The sequence below is a fragment of the Callospermophilus lateralis genome, chromosome 8 (genome assembly GCF_048772815.1).
Source record: "Callospermophilus lateralis isolate mCalLat2 chromosome 8, mCalLat2.hap1, whole genome shotgun sequence".
Taxonomy (NCBI): domain Eukaryota; kingdom Metazoa; phylum Chordata; class Mammalia; order Rodentia; family Sciuridae; genus Callospermophilus; species Callospermophilus lateralis.
The window spans coordinates 22,550,373-22,573,216 of record NC_135312.1 but is presented as its reverse complement, the minus strand read 5'-3'; positions in this window follow the sequence as shown (position 1 = coordinate 22,573,216).

The window sequence follows — 22,844 nt, the reverse complement described above, 5'->3', positions numbered from 1 at the left end:
TAATGACTTCAAAGTACCCTTTCCTACTCTTTTTTCCTGCTCTCTGCATCTACTCACACACACACAAACACACACTCACACACACACACACACACACACACACACAGAGCATGGAAGAAATCTGGAAAACATAATTATTTGAATGTGACTAGTTTAGTTTTTGTGAGAAAAAAAAGTGAACAAAGTTAGGAAGACAAATAAACCTCAACTCCATTATGAATATCATTTTAAAGTATTTTCCAGAGTTACCAAGTATCCTTATTCAGTAAAGCATAGCAATAGGATTGTGGAAAACCATAGCATTTAAAATATTTAATGTGATACTAGTTCAAACTCCAAAAGTATATTCTGAGTTCAGTTTCAATTTTCAGGAAACTGCCAATGCAAATTTTCTTCTTCTGGAGAAAGTTTGCTCACTAAGATATCTATTAAAATTGCGAAATTGATTTAGAAACAACATAGAATTTTCAAATGAAATCTATTACTAGGATTTCTCTGAGCAAATGTTGCCATAGAATACACTGGGAAAACACTGCTCCAAATGTCTCATACACAAGGAATAATAATCTAAAATTTACAAGGAATAATAATCTAAAATTTTGCAGTTATTTTGTTGATGGCAGATCCTACCAATATTAGTTGAGTGACTACATTATTTACGATCTCCTGTTAGATGTTTTAATAAACAGAACCATCTTTCACACTAAGCTTCAGTGTATCTCATTGCAACTAGTTTGGGGTACCAGACTCAGAATCTCTAGATGCAAAGTCTCAATCTGCAAACAACTAGATTTGAAATCTTGTGAAGATCTCTTAACCTTTTTGAATTTTGGTATACTCATTGGCAAATCTTTCAGTGGGGATGGCCTTACTTTCCCTTCTTTCTCTCTCTGTCATGTTTTCTTCAAGACAAACAATTCTTCCTTGGGAAGAGAAGTAAGAATCTCCACATAAGGAAACCATCTCCAATTGTCTCATTTTTCTTGCAAGTTGTAATGAAAACAGAAAACATGTTTTACTCTGGTTTCTGCCTTGTAAGAAATGGTGGTATTACCTACCGTGGGCAACTCTGATTAATTCTGTAGTTTGGATTTATGAAAATGAGCTCTCTATAAATATGAGCTATATGCTACAGTATTAGTTTTCCTATGAAAAAGCTCTTGTTTTCTAGCCTTCTTATACCAATCATCTGCGTTTCTCAATAAATATAGAAAAAGGAAAAGTGGAAGTATCCTGTTTATCAGAATAATTCAAACACACCAAGCCAGTGATGCATACAGTAGTAGTAGAGTTTTTCAAAATTATCTTAAGTATTTCAGTGTCTAATGAGATAATGAGCTAATAATACACTAAAAACATACATAGTATGAAACACTAAATGTTTTCAGAATTATATTTTCATCCAATATAGAATATCTATATATTAAGTAAACAATGTAATAGCATTTGAACCAAAGCTGTTGTCTCAAATTAAATTATAAATTGAATTAAAGATGGCCCAAAACGATTGATTCTTTTTCCATTGAGAACTGAATTATGTTTCCTCACTTCTTCAACTTTGGCTGACCTGTGAGTGCTTCAATCAACAGAGGATTTTAGCAGTGATATTATGGCAACTGCAAATCAGGCTTAAGAGGATGGCTGCTTCCTACTAGGTCTCAGGAATCCCTAGTGGGCCATGAAAGAAATACTAATATCCTAAGAAGTGGTATGGAGAGTTCCTGAGACCATATGAACAGTAGAGTCAGCTGAGCCCCAAATTCTAGCTACCTCCACAATAATGCCAGGCATACTCATGAGCAGGCTATTCTGAACCCTCCGGTCCAACCAAATATAATATGAAATCCATGATGGATACCCCTTGATGCCCTTGACTCCAAGACTTACCTAGTAAAATACTGCCTGAATTCTGAAGCCATAAAATTTTATAGTGCAATAATTAGTATTTAGTCACCAAGTTTTGAGGTAGTATGTTATGCTGTTCTAGATGATAATATCATCTCTACAAGAAACAAAGTGGAAGACATATGGATAATTGATATATAGCTGAAAACAATAAAAAGCTTTAATAATTCAAAGGAGTAAGGTAATCTGGTAAGGTTCCAAGCCTTTTGAGAGATTAAAAATTAATACAATTAGAAATATATGGAACAATAAAGAAGCATAACTGCAATAATTTATTTACATAAAGAAAAATATGTTTCATATCCTTTTGGTTCTCTTTTGATTAGTGCATTATAGTTGTACAGAACAGTTGGGTTCATTTTGACAAAATCATACATGCATGGAATTTAATTTATTCCATTTCAGTTCTTGGTGTCTCACCTTCCCTGCCCTGTTCTTCTTTCTCTGCTTTGGTCATCCCTTCACTCATTTATTCATTTAGTTCTGATTGATCTTTCAGACTTTTTTCCATATAGGAAATTCTAAAACATGAGTTTTAAGGATGAGGATTTATGTAGCTCAGTGATAGAAAACTTGCTGGCATGTGCAAAGCCTAGGTTTGGTCCCAAGAAACACAAAAAAACAAACAAGCACAAACAAACAAACAAACAAACAAAAAACCAGAAAATTACTAAAAACAAACAAACACAAAACCAGAAATTTACTAAAAACCCAGATTTTTAGTGACATTTTCTCTGTTAAACTTTTAATTTTATGATGTATATATGTATATTTTTCTTTTATAATATAAACATGTTTATTAGTGTTGATGTTAACAAGAACAATTGCTTACACAATTAAATTTTACATAATTTCTAGTAGCTGTTTAATTTTGCATGATATATACACATAAGAAAATTATATTTTAGTGATGACATGCTTTTCTAGGTTAGCAATTATAATACCATATTGATTCTTTTTTGAACTTTGTTTAGAAATCAGGGCTATTATTGATGAACATGATATTCTATATTATTTATGAAGCAAGCATTTATAATCTGTGCAAAACTGATGAGTAATTTAAAGCTGTTATTTTATTCACTCCTAATTAAAAATGAAGGATATAATATTTTTTCCTGTATTATAGATATGGAAAATGAGAAACATAGAAATGATTCATGCAGTATGGATTTTAAAAAGGATGGAAGCACAATCACATTTACCTAACATTAGGAAAGATCAAACTAATCTTGAGAGATAAGAGAAATTTCACTTAATTATAGGCATTCCATGAAAGTAGGAGGCCAACCTAAAATACTGGATTTCAGCCTCAATTTTGAGTCCTTTAAATATCATATTAAGTTAACAATGTAATAGCATTTGAACCAAAGCTGTTGTCTCAAAAATCAAATTTTCATGCCCCTGTAAAGAGACATAAACTGGAGAAATTGTCTGGGTCTTTCTCAGAAAAGCAGGTAACGGAAACATACTGGCTCTTCCTTCTGTGCTCTCTCATTTTTCTGGAAACACCAATGAAGAACTTCCCTTGGGATGATCTATGAGCTGAAAATTAGAAGCACATAGAAGTGCATCACTTTCACCTCTTAAAAGATCATTTGCTGGCATTTGGTTTATTCACGTCTAAAATTATAATCTAGTATTTTGTATGTCTTGATATTTGGGGGAAACAAAGAGGACCTAGAATAGACTAACCTAATCTACCCTTCAAGTATTGCAAGTTCAATAGAGTCCCCTAGGAGAGCACTTACTCTTAATCATGAAAACCAAGATGGGGTGACCAGCACTCTGGCAGAGTAGGTTCCTGCTCAGGAGATGTGAACCACCTGGGAAAATAAGAAGTTCAAAATAATCAGTAAGAAATAAAGGCAAATCCAAAGATCAGATTTCAAAAGTGGGGTTTCTGATAGCTCTTCCTAGCCCTGATGGAAACTGGAACTGAACAACTGAAAAAGGCCGGGATTCTTTATTTAAGGGGGAGTACATCAAAGGCAGGGATAAGGTTGCAGTGTGGGAAGAGTCTTGTTTTGGCGCTGGTTTCTCCATGCGGCAGTTGTCTTGCAGTAAAAAGATTATTAGAGTGAAGTTATCCAATCCAAAAAAAAAAAAAAAAAAAATGCCAAATGTCTTCTCTGATATTAAAGAATGTGACTCAAAATGAGGTAGGGAGGAAGAGCATGGGAAGAAGATTACCTCTAGATAGGGAAGAGAGGAGGGAGGGAAAACCAGGGGGAAGGAGAATTGCATGGATGGTGGAAGAAGACCCTCAGCATTATACAAAATACATGTAAGAAGATAGGAGGAAAAAAAAAGAATAGCATTACCTTAGATTAGATAAAGAGAAGTTATGAGAGGGGAGAGGTGGGGATGGAGGATAGGAAAGATAGTAGAATGAAACAGACATTATTATTACTGTGTGTATATATGTGACTGCATGACCAATATGATTCTGCAACCTGTACACTCAGAAAAATGAGAAGTTATATCCCATCTGATTCAAATGTATGATATATAAAAGTCATTGTACTGTCAAGTATAACTAATTAAAACAAATAAGAAAATTTATTAAAAAGATATATTAATCAAATGTATTGCATGCTCCTATTAGAACCTGATTTGTCTTTGTCTAAAATTTATTTGAAATAGCTGGAGAAATCTGTGTATTAGTTGTGTATTAGATATTAAAAAATTATGATTTAAAAAAAAAAAAAAGATTATTAGGTGTTGGGCAGGTTATTCCCATCTCCAGCAGGCTCTTTGACCCTAAGGCTATGAGCTAAGATAGGGCACCAGCATGATTTTGGCTTCTCTAGAATGGGGAATTTCACCCAGGAGTTGCCAGAGAAGCAGCTTCCCTGTCTTAATGGCTTGAACAAACCCATAATTTATATATGGCCTCCAACACAAGCCATCATTCTTATCTCTGAGTAGAGTGCTTCTGTTCCCTGACAACTCACAGAATCATTCAAACAGCCTAATCATGTTTCCCCAAGGAATTGATGTCCTTCATGCTCTTGAAACTAGAGTCAGCATCTCACAGCCCTGGGATTATCCTCTGTTCCCAAATAGAACATTTGTGTGGCCCTTTCTGGGGCATGCTGTTCTTTTATCCCTTAGACTGTGGTTACATACAATTAATATACTATTTGATACTGGGTGTGTCATGTTCTGTTATCCCATAACCCAAAGGCAGGACTCTTTCCTCCACCAATAGGGTGATAAGAGGAAGCCAATGCATCCATAGGCAATTGACATAAACAGGGGGCATCTATATCAGAGAGGTAAGAATCAACTCTTGCCTACTTCTACAATATACAGAATAATAAAACATATTCATTAGCTTCAAGCAATTTGCAGTCTACTTAAGGAGAGGTCAAATATAATTAGATGAACTCAATATGCTAAGAAAAAATCACTGTGCATTTTCCTGTATGTAGCAACAATAGCAACTATAAAATTAGGTTTTACTTATTTTACCAAGTCAATTGTATAGGAAATTATAGAATACTCCTTGGAATTATTGAAGGTTATTATTTTTAATATCAACCCTTTTTTGAAACAAAATCTAGGTTTTAGAGATAGATAAGCTCCGTAGAAGAGACTGAATTAAAAATTATTTTTACTAATAAGTAAAGCTGAAAGCTCAAATAGGGAAAGTCATCCTTCTCTTATATGTCACAATTGGCTCCAAGGAATAAAATATTTAAAAAAAAATACAATTGCATTAAAACATAATTTTTATCTTTATTGAGCATTTGTTAAAAAAAATCATTATAATCCTGAAAGATACCATAGTTAATGAATAAATAGAAGTTTCAGTATCAAAAACCAGCAGTTTACAACTTAGGGATGTCTCCAGGATTCCTATGGAGGATTCCAAGAATACCTGGTTTCTTAGGTAATTCAGGTCTTTAGTTATGCTCTTCTATATGAAATAGTTTGTTTTAGGTTTTGAGAGTTTCTTTGTTTTCCTCCACCATCTTCAGTTTTTTTGTGTGTGGCGGGGAGCAGAGGGGTGTGGACCTTAATGTAAAAGTTCTTGCTTTCTGATCAAATGTGGGTGGCACTAAAGACACCAAGTGAATGTGTAGGATTATGTAGCCCTCTAAGCTCTATATAAATGGGCAGATTCTTAAAATAATGTAGTTACCTGAACACTATTTTAGTTATGTCGACAGATACTTTGTTTTACTTAAAATATGAAAATATTTTCAATAATTCCAGTGTCTTTAAATTATCAGTGAATGTGAACAGATTTTTAGAATAGCTGTATTTAATGGAATGCCCTATAGATGACTAATCAATAACTTCCATTTCCCTTTGAGAAAAAATAAAGATATTAATTAACTATCCTACTCTAGTGTAAATGTAAAATATTGAATTTATATTATATCTCCTCTAGAACAACTTTCTAGTTGTTCTAGAGTAGGCATACTGACTCCCATTTTTGCATTAGTTTAAATAATTCTAAAAAATAATTTTTCATGCCAGCAGTTTATTTTTATGTAAAATATTTTGCATTTTAGGAAAAGAAAGAATTAACCATGGCACTTAAATATATGACAGAAATTTCAGAGATATTTCCAAAATTGGTGTGCTTCACTGACAGTCAAAATACCTCAAAGCTTTCCATTTGTAACTGAATCCTGCATAGGATAAGAAATGGAGTTTGACATCAGGTACTCCTACCTAACAATTACTAATAATACTTTACAAGTTCTTTTTCTTTATTCATAAGCTTTCCTCTATTTTGGAAACCACCTGTATCATGTGCAGTTTTCATGCCCTATCCATTTTTTTTATTAAAACTAACATTAGCATAATTAGTCATAAAATATTCTGAATTGTACTAACTAGAAATCCTATGGTCTTTACTGACTCACTGTTTTCTCTATTCCCATAAAACTTATTTCAAAATTTTTTTCTTATATTTATTTGGGCACATAGTCTCTAAATGCAATTATAATTCAGGGGGTATTCATATAGGAATACCTAGATATAAAATACCTTTTATATGGTCCCTCTCATTAAGTGAGCATTCTTTCTAGCAGGGACCACTGATATCAAATAAAATGTATTAGTACCTACCTATGTATTTTCTTACAACTCTGACAAGTGCTAGAAAGATACGTTCTTTCTCTCCATATCTATCTTGCTAAATGAATAAAGAGAATAATGTATGAAGATGAAATAACAAATATGAACCCATATGGATATTTTAAATTTTTATGCCCATTTGCAGACTAATAATAGACCTAATTCTATCTGTGAATCCCTCCACAGGGCTACCTATATTGAGTAACCTGGGGAAAGGGACAACTTTAGAACTCCACTGAATACACTAGGCTCCTTTAGTTTTATCAAAATCTGTGATAAGTGTGTGCAGATGAGTAGAACTACATATGGCATATCCAAATCATAAATTCAAAGTGATGAAACAGGCAACTGAATTGTTTTTAACAAAATTAACATATTTTAGCATATTTTCATGTTTTCTAAATGATTAAATTTTGAAATAATGCAAAAAATAATATGAGCTCTTGATTATAGCTTTCTGAAGACCAAGACCTCTGTTGGTGCTCAGATATTTTAATCATCATAATAAATATATATTATGGTCTCTTGATGTGGGAGCTGGGTCAGCTATTACAGAAATTACCAGCTCTCCTTCAATTTTATCAATCATAATATAGTGCATTAATTATCTCAAATATTATAATTAAAAATAGAAATTATAAATAAATACTTACATCTTCTAATTTTTCTTCAATCACTTCCCCTGCCATTTCAACCATTTCCTGTTGTGAAGGTGAATTTATCTTCTCTGGTTTCCATGGTACAGGCTTAAACTCAGAAACAAAGTTAATTTCCAAGAGTATAGTTTCCAAGGTAACCAGATGGCAAACAAAATCAGAAGTCTCCCTCAACATCAACATGTTCAATTTCTTTAAGAGGTGAACATCTTAGTTTTATAATTTTGGCAAGAGTTACTAAGGAAAAGGCAGAGATTAAGATAGAATCAACACCAAAACAGTTTAAATTGTTTAAAAGGTAAATGTTGAATTTAAAAGTTAAACATTTTATATATCTACATCTCCTTGAGGGTAATGAAATAAAAGCACTCATGCTAATTGTGTTAATTTCTATTCTGTATTTTTTGTACAAAACAGAAATTTCAAAAGTGACAAAGAAATAATACATTTTCAGAATTCCATTTATAATGATAGTGGATATTACAATTTAGTGATAAATTAGTAAGATAATATTGATGAATATTATATATTACATTTATGTATAAAATAATTTAAGTACTTTTCAGACAAATACTCTAAAATATATAAAATATTTCAACATGAAAAATAATTTAAAATCAGATAGTCATTGGACCTAGTTGCTATATTATTATTTTTTTCTAAATAGTTAAAAATCAGTGGGGCTAGGGTTATGGCTCAATGGTAGAGTACTTGACTCACATGCATGAGGCATTGGTTTTATCATCAGCACCACATAAAAATAGATAAATAAAATAAAGATATGGTGTCCATTTACAAATAAAAATATTTTTAAAAAATTAGTAATACATAATAAAGATATCATATTAATTCTATAAAAAATTCACAAATGATATGTTTATAAAAGATTAGTAGTATAATTCTAGTAGTCTTAATTCCTACCACCTCAGTGTAAGTCTTAGAAAATTATTATTTTAATACCTTAAAATTGTTATTTCTTTAAGAAAATATAAAGTAAATTTTGTTAAATAAAAATATTAGCAGCATGAAAAAATTGTAAATAATAATAATAATAATAATAAATTTCTCTATATCTATATACTGGCAACATTGACTTTGAACCTTTTATACAAAAATAGTTTATTTTTCCACCCCTCAAATATGGAGTGTTGATGTGACTTTCTTTGACCAAGCAGCATTCACAAATATGACTAAATAAGAGGCATGGGACATCTTTCTCCCTGCAATGCACCATCTGATACTGATCTTGGATTCCCTCATACCATGCAGGGTAGTCTGAGTTATCCTGCCAGAGGAGGTAGAGGAGTGGCTATATGGACAGCATAAGCAGACAGTCAATCCCAAGAGCCCCAGCAGTTGAACACAATGCCAGGGTGAACTTCAGTCCAATTCAGCTAAGGCTTTCCCAGTCAGACCTCTCAGTTTGATGCAGACAAATTTTGACCCTCAGAATCATAAAAATGTTTTCTTTTCTTTTTTTAAAGTATTAAGTACTGGGTTGCTGTGCCATACTATAGAGTCTCATTGGCATATTACATTTCTCGTATATTTTACAATGGAAATGGTATCAGTGATTTTTTATATCAAAGCCTCTCTTGCTAGAGATGTAGGTATGTGGTAGAGGAAATTCTCACCATGCATGAGGCCCAGGGTTCGATCCTCAGCAGCATGCACAGAGAGACACAGAACGCATATCTGTCTTTCAGTAGTCTGGGAGGAGGAAGGTGTCTTTGATCTGAATTTGGAAACAACATGAAAAGATGTCCAGTTTTAACAGCACATTTAAAAACAGAGTTCTCAAATTCTAATTGTAAAATAGTATTTTATATCATCTTATGAAATTATCAAGTATTCATACATTTCTTGTAACTTGCCACTGTTATAAAAATTACAAGTTGAAAAATACAGTATTTAACCAAGATGCAAAATATATTTGGAAGTAATATAACTCATTATGTGAAATAAAACTCATCTGGGTGGGATGCTGTTTAATCTTGGATAAAAATTATAATTTTAAAAATAGTATGTATTGATATTTATCATTCAATTAAGTTTTAATTTATCAGTTGATTTTTTAACAATTCTGCCAAATGTAACTCTTTAAAGGTGAATATTATCTGTATATCAAATCTAATAGGAAAAAATGCTTCACAAAATAAAATTATCAACGTTTTAAGTGAATTTATTTATTTTACCATGATTATGTGTTAGTATTCCCAAATGATTTTGAACATTAATTTATTTTCTGCATAATAATTAGCACTTTAATTCACATATATGGGCAATTCAGTTATGCTCTTTGGTGTTTTCCATAATATTTTAGTTCCTGACTACAATTGTCAATATATTTTTTTTTTTAACCATACAGAGATCTACATGCAACATTTGAAACTATTGAATTCCTTCTCCTTGATTTCCATTGTACTTCTTCTTTTCTTCTGTATGTCCTCAGGCTTATTTTTAAACATTTATTTTTTAGTTGTATGTAGACACAATACCTTTATTTATGTAGTGTTGAGGATCCAACCCAGTGGCTCATGCATACTAGGCAAGCATGCTACCTCTGAACTACAACCCCAGCCCCTCAGGTTTATTTTCAATATTTATAAATATTTTCGCTAACTTTCAAATTACATGATGAGATTATTAGCTGTAGCAGAAACTGCATAATTCCTCCATCATCCATTTTCATGAACATCTACCTAGAGATTATATTTTTCATCATTACTTGAAATAGGACCGGTGATGTACTAAATTCCTTATTAATTGAACATAAGTAGAGGTGACATATACTGATTTAATGTTATGAAGTATATTACTTACCAATCACTTTCCATCTTTATGACCTAGAGAGAGCCAGATTGTAGAAATTTTTATAAGTCATATTATAACATGTTGACAATTATAATATAGAATAAAACTTTTTAATAGATAACTTTGTGAGTAAAGATATGGCCACAGACTGTTAAGAGGAAAAAGGAAAAAATATATATATAAATATATATATATATATCCATTTAGTTCTTGGTCCTGTATTTTTGGAGTATCTTTTTCTACAAAACCCTACCTTGAATGTTAAGTAGTAAAGGGACTGGTAACTGAAAGTAGAGTGTCTAAGAGATAAAAGTGAAATATTTGGAAATCTGGTGATTTTTTATGTCTTGCCAGATTATTTAATAAAACTATTACTTGTTGTAATAAAGAAGGTGGTACACTAAGACAGTTGTTTTTGAGAAATAGTTTAAAAATCAGAATGTTTATGTTTACCTTTTGCAAGTTTTAGTAACATTGCATAAAAGTGAGAAATATAGATCATATAGAATAAAATGTGATCTTGAAGACATTAGTCTGCAGTGCACAGTTTTTCTCAATGGACAAACTTAATTTCAAGTTTAAGTTCAAACAAATGGTCTGAGTCACAGGTGATTTTGAATTGCTCAGGGTATTAAGAGGCAATGATTTTTGTACCAAAGGTGAAAGTAAATAAGGCGCACAGCCTTACTCAATCCTTTCCAAGAAAAAATCTTGATTAGGTTTAAGAAGAAATAGTTAGTACCAAAAAGAATATTAGATGTTCAGAACCTTTTATATTACATATCCAAATTATCCACAGTCTCTGTCAGTTTTGTCTCCAAATTCTAGCCATGAAATGATTGCTTTTCACCAATTTCACAGGCTTAGTAGGCAGATTACAAAAAGACAGAAAAGGCTTTTGGACCAAAAGAGCCACACAAAATTTGCAACAGAAATTGGAGAAAAAAATATAACATATTCTGCATTTGTAAGAGAGGTGAAAATATTGAAAAAAAGATAACATATTAAACCACTGTCACATTAAGTTATTTTTCAATTGTATGGATTATTATGTAGGTTCACCAATAAAAGAATATAGAAGTATTATGAAAATGGAGGAAAGAAAATCCAATAAATATTATCCCAACAAAGTTAAAAAAAGAGAAAGAAAAAGGAAAATAAAATGTGACATGACAAAGTGTGAAATATGATATATCAAGAACTATGTAATGTTTTGAACAACCAACAATTAAAAAAAAAAAAAACTGGTAAACATGTTTTCCTGAGTTCTGTGAGCTGCTCAAGCAAAATAATTAAACTACAGGACAGAGTCATGGGAACCACACTTAATGCTCAGTTGTTCAGAAGCACAGATAAAAACAACCTGAGACTTGTGACTAGAATCTAAATAAAGTATGTGGGCAGTCCTGTGGGATCTTACACTATCTCCAAGTAGATAGTGTCAGAACTGAGTTAAATTAAAGGACACACAGCTGGTATTCATTGCAGAATTGCTTGCTTGCTGTTGGGGAGAAGCCCCCACTCATTTTGAGGTCACCAAAATCTTCTGTATTGATTGCTGTTGCTTGAGAACAAAGGAAAAATGCAATTTGTTTTTTCCAACACAGGAGGTAATTAGTATTCAAAGAGGTCAAGTTGGTGGGACTGCCATGATGGCATTAGTAAGTTTATAAGAAGAAGAAGAGAAACCGAGCTAGCACACTTACTTTGTCTTATGTGATGTCCTCAGACACGTTTTGATGCAGCATGAAGGCCCTAGATACCAATCAGATGCTGGTATCATGTACTTGGATTTCCCAGCTTCCAGAACCATGAGCCAAATAAACTTGATTTTTAAAATAAAAAAAAAATGTGATATGAGAAAGGGTTCAAATTGAAAACGAAGAAATGTTTAGAAGGAAAGAGATGGAAGTCTGAAATTCTAACTGAAAAAAACTAGAAAGTGTGTGAGAAAAACAAACTATAGTGAAATAAAAGAAATAGCAAAAATAAGATTTACAAAATCCTTATTGGAATGCCTCTGTAAGTGCAAAATGTCATTTTCTTTCTTTTTTTTTTTTTTTTTTTAGAGAGAGAGAGAGGGAGAGAGAGAGAGAGAGAGAGAAAGAGAGAGAATTTTAATATTTATTTTTTAGTTATCGGTGGACACAACATCTTTGTTTGTATGTGGTGCTGAGGATCGAACCGGGGCTGCACGCATGCCATGCAAGCGTGCTACCGCTTGAGCCACAACCCCCAGCCCGAAAAATGCTTTTTTCATTGTGATTCTCCATAAAGCAATCACATTGACCCTAAGAATGGTTACTTCCTCCTACTTAAATTCTACAGATTCCTTGAATTTGTAAGAATATTGCACGTGGAGGAAAGGGAGGTCAGAAATTTTCTTATGCAAGGAAATGTTCAGAAATGGAAGTGAAGAAACAGAAATTAAAGAACCATAATAGTTTAATTGTGGACCAAGAAAAAGAGAAAGTACTGTCAGTTCATTTCTAATCCTGTTTTGGCTTTGAGATGTTATGCCTGAGTCTATTTGGAAATGTAGATTAAAAAAGATTCATGGTCCCTGTGTAGACAAAGATTTGTATTAGTATTTTGTCAAAGTGACTACACTGTAATTCTGAGAATTTTGTTTAGAAAGGTAGCTTCAGTATTCATTATCTAAAATATGTGTTATCTATTTCTCTTAGGAGAGAAGAAAAACATTCTGAAGGAATCATTCTGGGAGATTCTTTATGAGTCCATTTAAACAGTTAATTAATGACAAGGGTTGGGGGAGCACTAGTCATGTTGATTACTCAGAGATTCATAAATTTATCATCTTGGATCATTTGGGTTTAAATCTTTAAAGTAAAATTATTCCAATCATTGTTCTCTGAATCATAAATCAAGTTCATATTGCTCTTAAGTGCAAGTGGCTGCTTAATATGATTTATAGGGTATTAGTAATAATGGCATTTAGCAGCATAAAAGATCATTTTTTATACTCTTTTTTAAAAAGCCATTTATTGGCTCTTATGAATGTAGAAAGTCTTTTGGTTTTACATTTACTGGGATCCATTTATGTTTTTACATTGGCTGCATATTTAATTCAGAGTTTTTAATGAATCTTGAATTGATTAAAATTATTGAGGAAAGAACATAGACATTTCAAATTTAAGCATTTGCTGCCTTTTGTAGCATAATTTTTGACATGAATGAAGGTCCCAAAATAAAAAAAAAATAGTATTTTATTGTTTAAAATCTCACGCTGTCTTTTAATTTGGTCCTTTCACACCTGAAAAACTGCAATAAGACATAAATGACCAACATATTTCCAATGTTGTGAAACTAGACCATCATCTATGCCAGATATTCTATATTATGAGAAACAATGGGTGTTTTTAAAATTTAATTATGTAAGGAGCAATAATTATTATAGCAAGAGATAATCCAAGATAGATAAACAAAATAGTCCAAGTCTTACTTTGATTTAGTCCAAGTCTTACTTTGATTTGTCTCTGGTGGTCTGAAGCCAAGGTGTCATCTAATAATGCCCAAATTCAGACTCAGTAAGATGAATATGTGAGTTAAGTTAAAAATACACATATGGAGAAAGGAAGTTTCATTGTTTCAAAAATATAGTGACTCCAAATTCCTTCAGAAAAGGCTAATGATTTATGTGTGCATGTTCCAAGATTTTAAAATTGGAAATATAATTTAATGAGCTTAATTATAAAATGGGAAATTGATTGGTTTTTATTAATTAGCCACAATAAGATAAATGGTGTCTGTGTATACACAGCATTTTCTACCCAGGTTTTCCATTACTTTACATTAGCTCTTACTTCTTTGTGATGAGTGGATATATGCCAGTGAAGATGTTTGGCATGAAACTTAACCTTAATTCTTAGCGATTCATGGCCAGAAATTAAAAACTATTTCTTTTCTTTTCTATAGTTTAGATTTCACAAAGGAAAAATCTTTCTATTATTTGACTTGGCCTTATCTGTTGTCCAATCTTGTGACTAAAGTGCTCAGATACTCTAAATGATAATGCTCAGAATGACTAGAGTAATCAACTGGTTGACCAATAGGGAGTAGAATCTTTTGTTGTAAAAACATGTACAGGGCAATCATAACCATTACTACTAAAAATAGTATATCCAAGAAGCAAACCCAAATTGAGTAAGGTATACTAAATATCTTAACAAACAATGTCCTCATTTTTACTACTTAGTTGTCTAAAGGAGAGAGTTCTTTTTAACCCTCTTCATTGAAAAAAATCACCATAAACACATACTAAAAATTTCAAACATTATAATGAAATTATTCAAAAAACTACACTATGTGCTTCTACCAATACCACACTTCTAATTTTCTCCCAAGGAATTTTTGTAGTTAATAATTTTACAGAAATAATTCCTTCAAAAATATTCTCTGGAGAAATGTATGTATTCATCCAAACATACCAACAACATTATTGTAATCATCACTGTTATTATTTTTACTATTCTTATATTCATGACTTTATAAGTGCCTTCTTTCCCAAATAGCAGTATATACCAAGCAGAATAATTGCACCAGAAAGATGTCCAAATCTTAATTACCAGGACCTGTAAACATATTATGACATGGTGCATCACAATTCAAATTACAATTGCAAGTATAACTAAGTAGCTTATCTACTAGTTTACAGTGAGATTTTCTTGGATTATCTGAGGGAATGCAATGCAACAGCAAAACATTTCAGATGGGAGAGAGGCAGGCAAGAAAGCCAATATGAGAGAGAGCATTCTCAATCAACTGGCCAATCATTGCTGATTAGAAATTGGAAGAGAGAGGCCAGGGGCTGATATGTGGATATCTTCCAGAAGCCACAAAGAAAGTAAAACAGATTCTTGTCTATCGCCTCTAGAATCCTTGTTGACTCCTTGATGTTCTTCTGATGAAACTTGTCTTGGATTTCTGGCTTCCAGAATGTTAAGATCTTACAATCCTGTGCTATTTTAATCTAACTTTGTGGCAATTTGTTACAGTAACAATAGGAACTAAACTACTGACTTAGGAGAGGGTGGAGAGTTAATTTACTTTTTGGTATTCAAATTCCATCATCACTATTCCTTTACTGAAGTTTCTCATTTAACCTGAAATCTGATGTTTTCATTCTAGTGTGCAAAGTTGTTATATTTTCTAGGCTTATATTCCCATATTCCATCCTTCCTTTGCTAATTCATTACCCTGCTCACATTTGTCAAACAAGTCATAAGTGTTTTTTTATATGGAATGTCATTTTATACCATTGTGTCCTCAGTGTGTAAAAAACACATGACCATCTCAGAGAAGATGCAATGCATATCTTTTTGCATATACTTCTTCACAACATGAGTGCATATATTTAATTAATTTACATTTATCATTTTGTTCTTAAATTGATCTTGTTTCTGGGAGTGCTAAGCTGATTTCTACCTCCAAAGCCTTGTGCATTCTATTGCCTATATTGAGGATTTTATTTATTTTACTTTATTTTTTTGGATACTTACTAGCCTCTGAATAAGTTTCCATATTTGATTCTGAATGATGATATATAAACATATGTTAGATTATACCTCTATATCAGCCAGGATTATTTTATGTTCTTTTTTATCTTTAGAAACAATTATGGGTAGTTCCCTTAACCTTGAATTTTAAAAATTGTTTTAAATTGTTAATTCAATGTAAAATCCAAATTGATAGGTGAGCTCATACTATTTTCAAAGCATAATATCTTGGATTCAGTGTCCAGAAATGGTAAATGTGTATGGGGAAAGAGATTGATTTCTTTCTTCAAACTCCAAATCTGTTTTCTTCAGTAGAAAAACTTTTCAGTCTCTACAAGGGTAAACTTAGTGAGAAGGACAGGACAATAATTATGAGAACAAAAGAAAAAAAAAAGCAACTTTTACTTATATATTTGTTGCTCTAATCTGGTAATGATGCCAGATAGTAGTCATCAAGATAGAACATCTGTTGTGGGACAGTTTTGTTCATTTTTCAGTGATCCTCCATCTCTAGGGATCTCCTAAGAGTGAACATTGGCACCTGCCAAGGGCAATAGGGAAATCAGTCTGAACTTTATATGCTACACAAAGCACCCTGTGGTTCTATTTTATTTTTATGTTTTTTTTTTTCCAAGAGGACCACATGCTATTCAATACTTTTCTACTGAGACTTCCTCTAAATATAGAACACACTATTTTCTCTTTTAATAAACAACTAAATATATGTTTTTTTAAAGATCTTTTTAGCTAGAAACTATCCCAAATCTCCCCTTATTTGATATTGACAATGTGTCTTCTAACTGACCACAGAAGCCTGCCGACCAAATCGCCTGTTTGAGCACTCTGATGCTCTGCCGGAGTCATTTCAACCTGCCAGTGGATTTATAAAACATGGGACCATCAAAATGATCCAAATATGACCCATGTCCTGCTACAATTCATAACATATCTGTTTAACAGAAAACACACCCAGGGGTCCTGGCTCACTAATACAGCCCTATATCATTGCTAGAACAGCAGCAATGTTGATCCAAAAATAGCCATATTTCACTAAATCTAATACTATAAGTTATAAGCTATACCATTATCTTGTGTGTACTAAGAAAATGTTGCCAATCAAATTATGCTAGAATCCTTTGGAAAATATATTATTAAAAAAGTAAAAACAAAAATGTGTGTCTTATGATAGATGAAATCCTAATATCTTTTGGAATAACAATTCCAGATCTTATAAGTGTCCAAATAATAGTGACTTTATATAGTCCAGCATCTATACTATTTAAAACTTTTGTGCTTACTATAAACATTTGTCAGGGTACCAGCACCTCCAGACCTAATTCCTGCTTGGAGGTGTGACCCAACTGGGAAAATTAAAAAGCCTGAAAATAATCAATAAGGAACAAAAGTCAATAGGCAGAAAACAGTTTTCAAAGCTGGGGCCTGGTGGGTTTTCCAGCTCTGTTAGGAACTGGAAGTGAACAAGGAAAAAGGCCCCAATTCTTTATTTAAGGAGACAACATCAAAAGGTTTCAGTGTAGCAGGCTTACTGAGGAAAACAGGATAAAGATGGGGAAAACAAGTTTTGGGGCCTAGGGAGGTTACGCCCATCTCCTGGGGCTGCATTTGAACCTAAGGCTATGAGCTAAGGTAAGGAGTCAGCTTTCATCTGAGCAATCTGCAACCCTGATTCACACCTGGAGTTCTCAGAAAAGCAACCCTTGTGATGGCTCAAACAAACCCATAATTCATATATGGCCTCCAACAAACATTGTTGTAATCCTGATCTCTATGAATTCACAAAAATTTAAACAGACACTAATAACAATTTATTACAACTGTCTCATCTTATATAGAGGTGAAATTAGATATTTTGTTTTGCAACATTATGTTTTTATAGCCTTGCTAAAGTCCTATAATATAGGAATTATTGTCATTATTACACCAATATGGAAATGGAGTTTCAGATTAGTTATGTAACATGACAAAACACTTATAATTAAGAAGATAACTGTAGTCTAAAACATGTATATCTACTTCTAGAAGCTGTGGGCTTACATATTACTTCACATTGGAAATAGTTTTTTTTTTCAGTTTGTTTATCTTTATGTTCCATATGACTTTATTGTCTAGTCATTCATTTTAATCACAATACTAAATCTATTACCTTTCCTGAATTTTAAATTTTTACTTATCCTTTACAACAAGACATGAATTTTAATAAACATTTGAATATACCATTGGAATCATGGGAAATAGTAAAAATAAATGAACAATAACAAAGTATAATTATCTTAAATTAAAGATACATTAAATAAAAGTAAAGATGCAATTTTACTTACAGATGACAATTCATACAGTCTATCTGTGGGTAAAAGTTAGCTTTCCTGCTCAGATAAGGATATTATATTCAGGTATTTAATTGATTCAAAGTTTCTCAACTTTGCCCTTGCCTGATTTTGATATTAAGGCAATCTTTTTGTTATAGGACAACAAATCCTAATTATTATATCCTCTAGAAGAGTATAGAAATTCAAAATGTTTAGTTACTTGTATATTTGGTGGATACCATCTGTAATGCCATCTGAGATAATTTGCTTAGTTTATGTGTGTTCATACCAAACTGTAACTTACTCCAAAAGTTGGAGTCTTCTAAAATAGATACCTTAATATTTTAGGAGAGATGATAATTTTCTGACTTATTAAACATGATGAAATTATTAAAATTGAAATAATTAAGAGTGCACTTATTTAAGATACAAGGCTCTGGGTTTTATTTCCTTTTTGTTGTTTTAGTTTGCTTATTTTTCACGCATTATCTCCATTATTGAGGCTCACCTATAGCTTAAAAGATGTTTTATAAAATTTTCTAAGATTTTTAATATATTTTCATTTAAAATATAAAAATTTCAATTTTTTAATTTGGAAAACAGTGACATATTTAGATATGTAATAGCAATAATAACACATATATTTTATGTTCTAGTTAGTCTACTTGATTTATATGTAATATTAGAGTTAATTTAGACATAATCATACATGTATAGAATACAATTTATTCCACTTCTGTCTGTATTGCTTCTTCTTGCCTTCCCTTCTACCTACCCCTGTTCCTTTTCCTCTACTATATTGGCCTTTCTGTTGTGGGGCAGGTAGATCAGAAAACACACCACGTCCCAGTTTGTCCAAATTCAAGAGTCTTTATTTAGCTGGCCAGCCTGCGACTTCACCCCACCCCCAACAGGACCCATAACCATCTCTGCAAGGAACAGCACTGAGCCTGAGCATTTTAGGATACTTAAGGCAAAAACTGCAAAAAAAAAAACACATCCAGGTTGATGTAGCTGCAAGCAAGCAGGAAGCATGTACAGAAGCTGAATTGGGCAGTTAGCAAGACAATGCAATGGGTACATTGGTATTTCCCCCAGGACTTTCCAGGTTGGCATAGCAGCAAGCAAGCAATCAGAAGGGAAGTGGGTCAAAATGACCCTAGTTCAGTACAAGTTAGAGAATGGTTACTAATGTCTAGCAAATCAATCTCTACCAAGATACATTGCCCAAGAAAAATGGAAACCAAAGACAACAATTTCACATTGTATAAAAATTGCTGTTTTGTGCTGCCAAGTAACTATTAATGGGTACAGAGGAGGAGCTTTCCCACGGGAGAAGCATTTCTTACATGATATGGAGTCTCAGGATAAAATGGAGTCTTTTTTGTCATTGCCCATATAGCCTGGCCCATAATATATATATATATATTTCATAGATATACATACAGGTGACATTCACTGTGGTATATTAACATATGTAGATAACATAATTTAGTCAAGTTCATCCCACCATACTTCCTCCTCTTTCCACCCTTCCTCCCTCCTTTTCAGTCCTCTTCCTATAAACATCAGAATAAAAGACATTAATTATTTTGCCTAAGATGGTTGAGAATGCAAAGAATTGGGGCTCCAAATGAAGCGTAAAATGGAAATATCCAGGTGCTTCTACCCTAAAGCATTCTGTAGTGTAACCGGTATAGACAGTAATAGATATACGTGTATCCAAAAATAGATAACTTCAATTCTGATGTTCTTCTTTTCCTACAGTCTAGGGATTTTTATTTGGGATTTCTTTTAACCATATATGTTCTGATATTTGCTCCACTTTACCCAATTTATTTCCACTGCTAAGTCTTGGCTTCTATTCCTGATCAAGACAAATAGGACCAATGTAAAGTGTTCTCTATTCTACATCTAAGCCTCTTTCAATGCTTGTAGCTTTAACCAGGTGTCTCTTCACTCGATTTTTAGTGCTTTTCCAATGACCCTGGATCAAACGCTGGCATCTAACTCAGGTCTTCAAAGCCATTCATCCGCTGTTTCTGTTTGGGTCGCCTCTGTGCCCTCCCTCAAACATAACCTACATCTTTAACTCGTCTCTTTGTGCTCTAACTTTTTTAATTTGGTATAATTTTTTTCCATTTCATATCAGAATTTAATCTTATCTCTTCATGTTTATGAAATAACTTTGCTCCACAATATCAAATTAGATGTTTTCTTTATCTCAATGGTGAGTAATAATTATTTCAAGATTATTTCACATATTGTTCATATTATTCCTGGGATTTGAAAATTCAACATGCAGTCTACATTTTTATTCCCTCATAATAATTTGTATATGTGAAAGCCTAATACAGGTTATCCGTACTTCTCTGCCACCTTTATCATAAGCTTCCTAACTGTAGATGTTTTGATGTAGATATGGATGTTTTTATGTCTATTGTGGAAAAAAACTGTATTGCACATATTAAACAACACTTAACATCAAAGCACAGACTTTAAAAACATACTACACAAAAAAGAATAAAGGAGAGATAGTGGGATTATAAAATGAAAACAAAGTATTTTGAATGTTTTTTAAGATTGTAGAAATTATCTTTTGATGGATTCCAGTTCTGAATATGTTGAACATTGTTGCTACTGTGAAATCATTTGGAAATTTTATGTGAAGTAATACATCACCTTCTATGCATTGAAAATCAAAATATAGAAACTCCCTACTGTTTTATTTAATAGAGAGGAATCACTATGTTTTACTGGTGTGTATTACTTAGTTAATTGCATGGTTAAAAAACCAAAGTAAAATGTTTGCAGAATAATTGGAAGGGAGAGAATGGAGAGAGAATGTTTTCATAGATTTGTTTACACATGTACCTAAGAACTAAATGTGGCGTCCTAGCATTTAACTATATTTTCTTCTCAAAAATTAAAAAAAAAAATTGTTTTAACTTTTAGACATGAGTGAAATGTATTAGAGGAACATTCTGGTTATGTCATAGTTCTGGCACAAACAAGGACAGAATAAGTATGAAAATAGAAAAGTCACCTTGAAGAGAATGATTTTAAAAATATGAAAAATATGAAGAATTATTTTATCAATTAAACATTTATCTCTGGCTAAGTCTGATTTGTTCATTTATATTTTCACTTACCATGCATACCTTCATGAAGTACATTTCTAATACTTAATAGAATGGTAAATTAAACTATTTATTCCATACTTAAGCACTTTCCTTGAGGGAAATGGTTCCAGGAAAGCAAAACATGTTCATACAAGGTTTTCTTAGGGGATATGGGAAGAAGGAAAGCTGTAAAAGAAAATTAAATACAGAAGTGAAATTTTGTTTTGCATCCTGGGAACTAAGACTATAGAAACTAAAAATTTGCAAAATATCTGCCAGACTAAAGGAATGATCTTATCCTTGACCTCAATACAAAATATTAATAAATAAATAAAAGAATTAAAAATTGATTTTATTAATACTAGGTGACTTTTATTAGGACATAATTTCAAGAAGTAATTAACCAAATATCAATAGTTTAAATATTCCTCTGCCAAAGTCAGAAATGATGGAAAAAAATTAAAAAGTCAGTGCTACTTCATATTAGTATACATGGAAATAGATTTAATGATCAGTTAGATTGCCTTGAATGTCCTGATATTTTCTATCTTTAGTTGTTGACCTTTTAAAAAAAATGGATATTCTGAATTTCTGTTAAACTGGTTAAGTAATTATTTTCTTTTTGTTTGGAGCCAATATAAAGGAAAATAGGAATGGTCATCTATACATGGCACACAATTAATTAGAGATAATACTTTTCATATTTCCCAACTTTCCACCTACTCCCCCACCTCTCTCATAATCTATATGTAGCTGGAGTTGGAATCATGTGAGAATAAATTGGTTAATTGTAGGATTTTTTGAGAAACCTTTTAATATATTAATAATCATGTCACTTTTATTCCAAAGATGTGTTTAACACCAGCAAAGGCTGTGTCTTTTGATGTGTAGATATGCAGAATGGATATACCTAACTGTATGTGTTAAATGTCACAGTTCATCTTAGGAGAGGAAACAGAGCAGCAAGAATCCTAGTCTCTGGAAAAACCTGTCTTTTTCTTTAAATAAACACAAAAATAAGCCTGAACTAATCATGAGCGGTTACATCAGCCACTGCTATTATCTTGATTAACTATCATTAAAGTCATCACTGAAATGAATGAGCTTCCAGTTAAAAGGGCCACTATTTTCTTTCTGTTAAATGACAAGAAAAAATCAATTTGAAATGATATGTTTCCCTATTTCTAAGTGCAAAATGCACATTTACAAAATATTTTACAGCTAAACTAATTGTTACTACACTAAACAATATTTCAAGATAGTGTTTCCATTATTCTCTGTAATTCCCATTTCCCTTTCTATCTTTCACTCCTCATACTTCATTGTTTGCTCATTTTGCATCTTTATTGTGTATCATTTATACATATATCCACCCCATTGGTTTCCAAATGCCTCTCTTGTCTCCATTTG